We start from the raw sequence: 12,140 nt of genomic DNA on the forward strand, positions 1-12,140 counted from the left end.
TTATGGAGAAAGAAAAGGAAAGTTGGAACTCTTATTGGCTCTGGGTTTCGAATAATCTTGCTACGTGTTCTGCCATTCTCGGATTCCAGTGCTAAACCAGTTTTTCAGTTCATCCGAGATGCAGGAGAGTCGGCGTTTCTGGCAGGAGCAGAATTCATCATCTCCAGTGATCACTTTATCTGAGGAGAGAAAATGAAAAAAGTTTCACACAGCGACTAATCGGAATTGCATTCCGTTTCAGCATGGTAGCAGGTATGGGCTAGCAAATTCAAAGCCAGATTTGCTGATGAGAACCAGAAGCACTACCGCTCAGATAGAGCCATTCCTTTCCACCGCTTATTCTGCAGATCTGGTGCAGTTGCTGTGAGTATGCTGCAGGGTATCATCAGCTACATGCTCTTAGGTTTTCGGTTTTGGCCTGTGTGCTCGCGGGGCTGAGCAACCTGAGACTCTGATTTCAGATTTCACTTCTTAAGAAGGCTTGTGTGTGCATCCCTGCGCGGCCACGTGTGCTAATGGATTAAGCTGGCAACGTTTTGCAGGGATTAGTTTTGTTAAAGTTGAACAGAAAAAAAAAGCAGTCATTTCTTCTAACCCGGCTGTGATGTGGCACAGCAGAAAACAACCAATATGGCAGTGCCCATGTTTTCTCCTTCTGCTGTAGTTGTCACGTACCCCTCCAGCTCGAAAGGCCACCAGCATAATATGCGACTCAAAAACAGGCTGCGCCAATCTTTCATATTCCAGACAATTTGCATTTTTCACCGTTTCTCTGAAAGTGAATGGAGATATTTATTTCCCTGTTGATGTGAAATTAGGTTCTACACTGAATCTGCTCGCAGTTTTTTGTTATTGTTGCGAAAAGGAGGGAAATTGCGATATGAAACTTGGTTACTTTTCCCTAATTTCCTTAATTTCTGTCCGCATGAGAGAGGCTGGTGATTGGTCCTCTCGATCCGGTGGAGACGTCAGCTCAATTGTTAACCTCATTTAATCGTGACTGTAATTGGTAATCTTCACTTTTCATGGTTCATTCTTAGTCAATTCTGATTCATGTTACTTGAGCACTTTCCTGGAAGTATTGGTGCACTAAGGCGCCAGTACGTTGAAAGCACCATTTGGAATTGCCTCGCTGCAATTTGTGTGAGCAGCTCATGACCCAGACGACTCGCTCTGCCTCACAGACAGCATCCATGAGTCCGTGTGTCTGAAAATAGGTTATCTTTGTCAGTTCTGCTTCTGTTCGTCAGTTGTCAGGTTTTGGTTTCGCTGGAGAGCTGCGCGGGCAACATGATTTGTGAGGTATGTTCCGCAGCCAAAATCTCCCACTGAGAAGTTGGGAATGTGTCAAGAAGAATGGTCATTGGCAGCCTAAGATCAGAAAAAAATGATTCGTTGCTGGTTTTAACCGAAGCAGCCTGTGGGAGTTATCTCAAATGGGAGAGTACTGTCTTTGCATGAGAGAGACTGCGGGGTTGCTAGCTGCATTCTCCATCCCCTTTTAGGGCGGCACCGTGACTCAGTGGTTAGCACTGCTGCCTCATAGCACCAGTGTTCCACGTTTGATTCCTGTGCGTAGTTTGCACATTCTCCCTGTTCCTTCCCACACTCCAAAGATGTGCCATGCAGGTGAATTTGACATGCTAATTTGCCCATAATGATCGGTCCATTAGTTCGAGGGAAATTGGTCTGGGTGAGTTACTCTTTGTAGGGTCGGTGTGGACTAGTTGCGCGGAAGGGCCTGTTTCCATACTGTAGGGAATCTAATCTGACCATCTTCCAGAAAACTAGCCCAACGCACTGACCAAGTGATGAGTGCCTATTCAAACTGGTGATCGCCACTGCAGCATCTCAACCACTCTCTTTGCCAAATTTTCACGTTTATTCTTTTTCAACATTCCTGTCAGTATTTAGATCCATATGCCTTTGAAATGTTGAGAGTGTACCAGCCCCCACCACTAAATCTGACAATTCATTCCAAACACGCACAACTTTCTGTGTGAAAAAAAATGTCCTTCAGATCCCTTTTAAATTTTACCATTCTCCCCTTAAACCTGTGTTCCCTTGTTTTGAACTTGCCTGTCTTGGGAAGAGATATTCATTGACCATTTACTCTGCAGTCTCCCTCATATTTTTATAAACCTCTGTAAGCCCATCCCTAAGCCCTCAAGCTCCAGGGAAAATTTTCATATCCTACTCAGCTTTACGCTACAATCCTAACACTGTAAGCCTTACAACATCCTCATGCATATTATCGAACTTGCGCCAAGTTCGCCATTGAAAGGGCGTGTGTTAACGTGCCTGAAGTGAGGCGATGCTGAAACACTCATCCTCAAAAACGTGGTTGCGGGGGTTTGTGTGGCAGCATGGCAGAGGTGTCTAAGGAGCTGTCTTTAAACTATAACCTCCATCCAGTCATTGATTTGAATTCCCACCACGACCAGAACCACAGGTGAAGACGGGAACTCTGTTTTTCATGAAAGACCTATAAACATTGAGATGTCAGGATTTGATCCCATATTCGGCTGATTTTTTGACAGGAACTTTCACTAACTAAGGCAGAGGGACTGCCCAAGCTCAACGATTCAAAACCATGTGTGCATTTACTTGACTATTCGAACACAGGAACTCGGACTCATTTTTGTGTGTTTCACAGTTACTCGGAGAAAATTTAAAACAACCTCTGTTTATGCAGAAGATTTCAAAGCTGGATATTCTCCACTGAAAATGCACAGGGAGAGGCAATCTCTTATTGTTTTTTGTTTTAAACTGATAACTTCGACTGTTTAAACTGACAGGATAACGAAGATCTGTCCATCGTCTTGGGCACCTTTAACCGTATTAATATCCGCAAAGGGAAACTCACACTAAGAGGAATGGGTTCATTGTGGTGAATTGTTAAGGAGTGGTGTGTGAATCAGAGTGAATAGTGGTCAGTAAATACTGACACTGACATTGAACGTTGCAACGCCAGCTCCTCACTCACTTGCTGTCTCATGCCTCCCAGTCATCATTGCCTTTCATATTTTCCCCTCGTCCGTTCCACTTCTCAACTTATTCCCGACTGTAAGTGTTCAAAGTTTGTGCGAAGATTTGTAGCTCGGGTGCTCGTTGTTGTGGTTCTGTTCGCCGAGCTGGAAGTTTTTGTTGCAAACGTTTCGTCCCCTGGCTAGGCGACATCATCAGTGCTTGGGAGCCTCCTGCGAAGCGCTTCTTTGATGTTTCCTCCGGTGTTTATAGACCACTATAAACACCGGAGGAAACATCAAAGAAGCGCTTCGCAGGAGGCTCCCAAGCACTGATTATTCCCGACTGCTTGCAAGTGTTCCCTTAGAAACTGCAGCTTTAGGAAACGTATTATTGGGATAAAGTCATTACTCAATGGGATGGGATGCACCGTCAATCCCTAATTACCCGAGAGATTGAGATTTTGAGTTACTCCGCAGAACCCTGGAAGTCCTCAGTACAAAGGTGCAGGCATGATGGCTCGAGGCAAGGATTTAGACCTAGTGACATTGAAGGAACAGCGAGATATTTTCAACTGGGAATCGCGAGATCTTTGGAGGGATAATTGCGGTGATAGCTTTCGCTTGTATTTGCTGCCATTGTCCTTCCAGACAGATGCTGATCGATGACTGAATTGCTCTGGCAGGCTCCGTGTGTGTGTTCTGTGTGCAATCAGGATTTCGTTTTCATTCGGATAATTCACAAGAAGAGAATTAAATCTTCACTTCCTGACTGGGAATTAAAGTCTGTTCTGGGCAATATAAACTCAGACTCGTATGCAGGGATGTCCATTGATACTGCAATAGCATTTGGGACCTGACCTGTACAAACGCCTGTGCCTGCTCTTCACGTCATAATCGTCTTTTCAGCAGCGTTTCTCTCTCCAAGTTTCCAAGTCGGTTCATATTATCACCCTTGGTTTCAATGTGAAGAAGGCAACGCTGTGATAATCTGATGTTGTTCAGCAGATATACTGCAGCAAGTTAAGTAAAGAACTGATGCTAACACGAGCTCGTTTTGAGCTGTGGTGATGTGTCGACAACAAGAAAGGCATCGTTCAACTTGCCTCATTCCGGATGACGGGCTCGAAATGACCAATGGTTTCTTGCTGAATTAGTTCATGGTCTGGAATGTAAAAAACTTCAAATATGAAAGTACAGCGAAAGGTAACGGTTCACAGAGTGTGCAATTCCAAGTGAAACAGTGACGGTGATTATATTTGCTGATTTTTCACCTTGTGATTGCTGTTTCTATGATGTGGACGTTTACATTACAAATAGACAAACTGTCACAGCCAAACCTGGTCTTTGGGTCAGTGACGGAATTGGTAACACGCCTTTTATGTCGAGTTAGGGGATTGTCGGTTCGCATTTAAAATCACGAGGATGCAGCGTGCTAGTCCATTCCTGTTGTCTGTCAGGAACGGAAGGGTTTGGGTTTTCGAATTTACTGTTTCTTTCGTCCACTTTAAATTCTAGCTCAGAGCTAGAATGTCTCTCATTGTCTGTAGAACTGGCTTTGGTTTAACCAAAAGCTGCCTTTTAGCGGCTGAACTTGCATGTTGGAGCGGACAGCTGAAGTGAAGCACAAGGAGCTGGTCAAATCCTGAGAACTCTGCCACTCTTGTGTGTCTCTTTCTGTGGGAGACACGACGTGGGTAATAACACAGTGTGACTATGTCAAACTTCAATCCCATTGTTGTGTCATCTAAGATCAAAGCGAGAACCTCACTGCCATTTGCACTGGAAACATCAGAACACATAAGGTTATCGACCAAAGCTGGAAACTGGGAATAGAATAGATGAATGTCTTTAAACCAGACTGCACCATGGGCCAAATGGGCTTTTCCATTCTGCAAAACGTGAAGACGAGTAGAAAACAATCTGCAGTGAAACTGATCAGGAATGAAAGGGAAAAGCCATTTCATTGAGAATAAGTGCAAGAGCGTCTGTCTTCATTCCGTGTAATGTCGAAGGTCGGATTCGGAACTGGAACTGCCATGGCATTAGTTCTATTTTCGGACAGGGAATGAATGTTTTATTGTGCAAATATATCGTGGTACCAGTATTTCTGACCACTGGTCCGATCCTGGTAATGCTTGGTTTTGTGCCAGGTTATCAAAAATCAAAAACATGCAGGTTTTGGAAATCTGAACTAAAAACGAGAATTAATAGAGAAACCCGCTGCACCTGGCAACATCTGCAGAGAGAAACAGATTTTTTTCGAGCGACAGAAGCAGGTTAGTTATTGATTTCTAGATTATACTGTTGGGAAAATGATAATCTTACCTGTCGAATCATTGCATTTATCAAAATCACTCTTGAGCTTACAAATGTCGAATTTACAATCTTAAAAGAACTTAATAAGTTGTCATGCTACTTTCATTTTCCTGAGCTGGTGGAAGGCTATGTTTTAATGGCTACATTTCCTTTTGCTTTCTGTTATTTAGCAGTCACGTCGAATGGAGAATTGTTTCATCCAGTGTCTACCTCAATACGTGTCTCTGTTTTTCTATATTTCTCTCTGTATCCTACTGGGCATTTTTAACATTCTCCGACACTCTAGCTGTCCATATCCCTCATTTCTTATTTCTGCTCTTTGAAAAGCCTGACAGTCAGAGACAGTTTGAGATTCGAACTGCTGAGAGGCTTTCTGACGCCTGGCTGGAATCGGTCGAAGTAGTCTCACATTTCCTGTAAAATACGTCTGTCACTTCGACCTGAAGCAAGGAGACATTTCTTCCTCAAAATCTAAAGACCCTTTCGAAGTTAAAGTTGAATTCCTTATCCAACATAAAAAGAAAGTCATTACATGATAGCTGAAGAAGAACAAGGATTCATTTACTGTTGGTGTACAACCAATGAATGGTGACAGCAGAGAATGAGGGTGATCAGGTCGTGGTGTCAGTGCCATTACCACTACATTCCCCGGGAATGCTGCAGTGTCTCCTGCTTCACCACTTAATTTCCACCAAACTGGAAATAAAGGAATGAGAATAAGAGGATGAGAAGCAGAAGTGCTTGTGGAACTGCGGTAGGAATCTCCAGTCTAAAATAGTAGTTAAAAAGAGCAACATACACGACTGGATTTAAACCTGGAAAATGAAGCCGGAACACAAAATCAGAAAATATAGCAATTCAAACAGGACACTGAGTGTTTCGATCAGCAACATAATACTTGCGAGAAATAACGAGCTTTCAATACAATGAGCAGATACCAGTGTGATGGGAGGTGCTTTCACCAGCTAAGCCACGGCGCCACGTTAAAAGACAGATTTGTCGTCCATATGTGCAATGTCTGAACCACTTGATCACAGGAATTCGAAAACGCGTTTTCTGTATTAGCGTTGCTCAGTATAAATGACAATCAAACTCTGCTTGTGCAAAAACAGACATTTCAATGCTGAGCATTTCCCACTGAAGAGGCACAGAAAAAGACAGTATCCTCTTGCATTGGCATCCAACAGATATTTTCATCTGTTTAAACTGACAGAATAAAGAGGATGTGCTCATCTCCTCTCGCGTCCCATTAACCACATTAATACACACACAGGGATTTTCAAACCAAGATGAACAGGCTCATTGTTGTGAATTGACAGCAGTGGTGTGTGAGTCATTGCAAACAGTGAGAAATAAATGCTGAACCAATAGCTGAACCAATAGCACTCACACTGAGCCTTGAACCATCAACTCCACACTCACATCTTGTGTCATGTCTCCTCGGCATCAGTGCATTTGACTTTAATTATTCTACCCTGCACCTCTCCGGAAATTATTCCCGACCGCTTGCAGTGTCGAATTAGTACATGCAATTATTAGAAATGCATTTCTGGGACACAGTTGTCTTTCAATGAGATAAGATTCACTGCCCATCCCTAATTATCCCAAAGATGCAGGGGACGAGTTACTTTTGTCAACTCCTCAAAGACGCCACTCCTGACGCCACTCTATCAATGTAACTCACTGAGGGAAGAGCAAACTGACGCCATTCAGTCAGTGTTACTCACCTAGGCAAGGGCAGAGTGACCCCACACTCTCAGTGTAACTCAGCAGACTGATCCCACACTGTCAATATAAGTCATTCACTGAAGAGCAGTCTGACCCCACTCTATAAATGTAATTCCCTCAGGGAAGAGCAGACTGATCCCATTCTGTCTACGGCACTCACCCAATGAATGAACACTAACCCCACTCTACCAATGTAACTCGCCAGGGAAGAGCAGACGGAAGCCAGACTGTCAACATAAATTATCGAGGGAAGAGAATACTGACCCCCCTCTATCTGTTTCACTCAGGCAGGGAAGAGCAGACTGTCACCACTCTGTGAAAGAAATTCGCCCAAGGAAGGGCAGACTGACACTACTATATCTGCGTGACTGACACAGGTAAGAGCAACTAACCAAACTCTGTCAATGTATCTCCCTCAGGGAAGAAGACCCTGACCACTCTCTGTCCATGTAGCTCACCCAGGAAACAGCAGACTAACCCCACTCTGTCTATTTAAGTTCACAAAAATCCATTAAGTACGTCCTATCCAGACACTCCTATTACAGAGACATCACTGTCTATGTAACCGCTTGCGTTCAATGGCGATTCCAAATAACCTGCAAATGTTTAGAATGTGGCAGCAAACCAGAGCAACCACACAGAAATTGGGCGAATGTGCAAAATTCCATCAGGCTGTCACCTAAGCCTGGAATGGAAACCAAACCCGACAGCAGTCGTGATTATAAAATGGCAGAACAGAAACCTAGCAAAAAGAATTGCGTCCCTGTGTGTTGCAACGATTCTGAGTATTAATTAAGCCCCCCTTACTGTAGTTAATTTCCATTATCATCACTGCCAACCTTCTTCAGAGCAAGCACGCACTTGCTATTTTCAGACTTCCTATATCCTGCTTTCATCCCGCTTTTTACCTCATCATATTTCTGACTTTACAATCTACGTCATAACAGGTTGACAACTGCAGAATGAGCTTTGTTCCGTTCTCCACTGATGTTGATAGTAGTTATCCGGCATATTCGAGTAGGACTTGTTGCACTTGCGGGTGGTGTATTCGCGGCATTTTGGCTTCTTTTTTTCATTTTCGGTCTACTATTTCGAGTTCATTGCGCAGACTTCTGAAGAAGACTTTTTGGAGTCGAAATAGTAACTGTGTTTTCTCTCGAAAGACAGACATAGCTTTATTCCTGTTCTCTAATAAATTGATCTTTTTCTGACCTTTGCAAGTGAAATAGGGTGCATTACTATTGCTCGGTTTTAGTTTCAAAATCAAGAGAAACATGAAGGAGAGAATATCAAAGAACACAAAGTTCTCAGTTGTTAAGATAATTTTTGCAGCAATAGTGGACATGAAGGTCATATTAAGATAACGGTTCAAGAACATTTAGTCTGTGGAAGTGGTATGTGACTTTAGTTACAAATATATGTTTCCGTTCTTCCAGTACATCTTTTTGACTCCCAGAAAATATTGATTGTTTTCTGTATTCACTTTGTTTCGCGACATCTGTCTTCTGGTCGACCAGGGACAACTTGAATTTGCGTCTGTATTGGATAAGATTTCGCTCTTTCTTTCGAGAAGCAAACCTATGCATTATGTACCACATATCATGCTGATGGCGAAGAAGTTCAAAATGAATTACGATTTATGGATCGTGAGCAAGAATGAAGTGATCCACTTGCGAACAGATGTCACCACGCCCTATTCCTACATCGGGCCTGAACGGTCCATTGGCAGAGTCTGCAGACAGGAAATGTCTAAGTGACTAGTCCTTTGTTCAGTTTGATTTGATACCAATGGTAGTGCTGTTTTGGTGCAGAAATGTGTCAACATCTCTGACGTTAGAGTCAAAATTTAAGTCACATCTACTCCATGGAGTGTCTTCGCATACATGCTGACATGATGACATCTAGCTCTGATAGCAAAGGTTTTTTCATTAAACTGGGAGTATGTTTAACTAAGCAATTAAGACAGCCAAGGTGAATATTTGGCATTTGGTTCTTCAAGCTGAGCTCTCCACACCAACCGCTTCAACGAAGCCCGTGGATAAGTTCCCCATCGATTATTTTGGTCAATTTTAGCCTCAACAACAACCTATTGTTCTGAACAACGCTACACCACAAGCAGAGGGCTAAGTCTGATTTTCATCGTTAATTTTCAATTTCAGTTCTTAATGCAGAGTTTCTTACGAATGTGGACAGCAGAAGACCGTTAACATTCCATTTCTAATATTTCCAGAAAATTCTACTCCGCTGATATCGCCTTGCCTTTTCACATCGCAGGCCAGGAACCTGGATCAGTCGAGTTCCTTTCCACACATGGAGTTGCTTTTTTCTAATTCATTGATTGCTGATATAATAGATTATTGGCCTTGAGAGTCAGCTGTAAATTAGGTTGAACTTTCTCAGCTTGACTTTCAACTGATCCTAAAAAAAAATTCATCACCTGCAGGTAAGTGTATTGCATTGCTTCTTGTTTTGCTGAATTCCACACCCCGAACGTCCAAATTTCACGATAGTTCGACAAATGTGTTGAAACTGATTCGTTTTGGAAGTTGGTGGCTTTTTGTGTCTCGACATATAATTTATTCAATTAGATGACTGGGTCCGTCTTGAAATTACTTCGGATTCTTCACAGTTGAAAATTTACTTTCGATTGAATGCAAAGTTCAAGCTCCACGAAATCCAAATCCTGCAAAGGAATTGATGACTTTTAAACGATTCAACGCTGTGAACAGGATTCGAACCTGCGCAGAAAGACCCCATTGGATTTCAAATCCAACGCCTTAACCTCTCGGCCATCACAGCTGCAGCCAAGATGTCAATTTTCACAATAAAACAACTGAATTCATTTGTTGGAAGAACAAATTGTCAAGACCCAAAATTTCGCCAAATCCTTTGCAGAGACCCAGACGAACGTTACCTTAGCAGAATGACAGGCTTTCACCGCAAACTAGATTCTGACACAGCTGAAGTTGTGGGAATGATTCTTCGTCGAATTATAGAGTCACGGATGTACACCACGAAGAGAGGATCATTGTCTCACTGCGTCCGATCGATTTTGACTCAATTGCTCATCATCTGGTGCCAAATTAGATATGCTGTTGTGTTTTAATATTCATCGAAATATGGTATTAGAAAAATTGATGCTAAGTCCATAAACACTAGCTACATTGGAAAAAAAAAAATCGGAATTAGAAAGAATGCAGAACCAATTTACAGAAATGGATCCAGCAACTAATCTGTAAGGTCTGACATCAGGTAATGAACTTGTGAGCACAAGAGAGGAAGATTAACCGAAGATTTGGAACTTGAAATCGTCTTGACGGAATTATTTGCAAAGTTTTGGCGGTTGTTCTCGAGTCATCAAGTCGTTGAACAATACAACATGGAAAGTGGCCCTTCTTTCCAACTTGACCATGGTGGACAGATATCCTACATTAATAGGTCCCATTTGCCAACATTTGGCTCACATCCCTCGAAACCTTGTTACTCATATATCCATCCAGATGCCATTCAATTTTACAGTTGCATCAGACTCCACCAATTTCTCTGGCATCTCATTCTGGACACGTCTGAAAAAGTTGCCCCTGACATCCCTGTTAAATCCTTACCCACTAATTTAAAACCGATGTTTTCTAAATTTTGACTTCCTCACCTGCCGGAAAACACCTTGACGAGTCAACCTATCCATGTCCCTCATGATCTAATAAATAGCAATGATTTGACTTTATCATACTTGTCAGGAGGGAAATGTGTGGAGATTATTTGTCGAAGGTATGAAGTAGAAAGTCTTATGTACAGATTTTTAGAAATGCATCTTGGAGAAGTTTTTAATAAGTCATTGAAGTCTAGTAGCAGTTGTAGAAGTCTGTTGTGAAAGCTGCAGAAGGATTTCAGGGCACGAGAACGAAGCATTATTTCCAATGTATGGTGGCTCAGTTCGACCGCACTTGGACTACAGTATGAGGAATTATAATCCTCAATTTAGGAAAGATACTAATGCCATATGAGGAATACCACGAATGGTGATTAGCCTTGATATCATGGATGAACGTTAGTCCTCTGATTTGAAATTGGGCAAATCCCGCCTTTTCTTAACAGTTTCAAAACAAGAGAGGTAATCTCATTGAGAGTTGCAAAATATTTGAAGAGATAAACAAGGTGGTGCACCAATTGTTCCCTCATTGGTGAATCTAGAAGCAGGAGAGGACAATATTAAAATGAAGCATTGTGATTTATGACCAGGATGAAAACTATTGATTTTTGTCTTAGCCTTGAGAAGTCTCACTATTCAGCACTACAGTGAGCCTTGGATATTTGGTCTTTGAATGCATCACTATCGGCCTGACCAGCCGACACTTACTGCATCACTATAGACCTGACCCCTCACACTTACTGACTTAATATCAGCGTGAACCCATCAAACTTACTGCATCACTATCCATCTGGCGCCCTCACATTTACTGCGCCACTTTCACTTCGAGACGCTCATTTTGACTGCGTCACTATCAGCCTGACTGCCAAGCACTTTGTCACTATCAGTCATGCCCTTACACTTCCTATCACCCTGACTCCTTACACTTACTGTGTCACTATCAGCCTGACTCCATCACACTTATTATGTAAGTATCAGACTGACGCCTCCCACTTACCGTGTCACTGCAACACTGCCTCCTCAAACTTACTATTTCACTATCACCTTGACCCTCTCACATTTACTGCGTCACAATCACACTGACCAGCTCACAACTACTGCTTCACTATGAGCTTCAACACTCACACTTACAGCGTCACTACCTGCCTGACTCACTCACACTTATCACCTTACAATCATCATTACTCTCTCAAATTTATTTCATCATTATTAGGCTGAGGCACTCACACTGACAGCGTCACTAACAGCCTGACCCCCTCATGCTTTCTGCGTTGGTATCTCTCTGATTCCCTCAGAATTACTGCGTCACAATCACTCTGACCCCCTCATACTTAATGCGTCACTATCCCTCTGGCACCCTCATACTTCCTGCATCACTCACACCCTGACACATGCACACCTACTGCATCCCTATCAGCGAAACCCCACTCACTAACGGCGTCACTCTCTCTCTAACCTGCTCACACTTGATGCGTCAC

At 42.7% G+C, this 12,140-nt stretch overlaps 1 non-coding gene across 1 annotated transcript; it reads right to left on the reverse strand.

The window, feature by feature from the left end:
• Positions 1-9,730: 9,730 nt before the first annotated feature.
• trnas-uga (transfer RNA serine (anticodon UGA)) lies at positions 9,731-9,812 on the reverse strand. The gene has a single exon. It is a non-coding gene; the product is annotated as a tRNA-Ser (tRNA).
• Positions 9,813-12,140: the final 2,328 nt, after the last annotated feature.

The sequence above is a fragment of the Chiloscyllium plagiosum genome, unplaced genomic scaffold, assembly GCF_037043375.1.
Source record: "Chiloscyllium plagiosum isolate Xiang-an unplaced genomic scaffold, Cpla_swu_hap1 HiC_scaffold_38, whole genome shotgun sequence".
Taxonomy (NCBI): Eukaryota; Metazoa; Chordata; class Chondrichthyes; order Orectolobiformes; family Hemiscylliidae; genus Chiloscyllium; species Chiloscyllium plagiosum.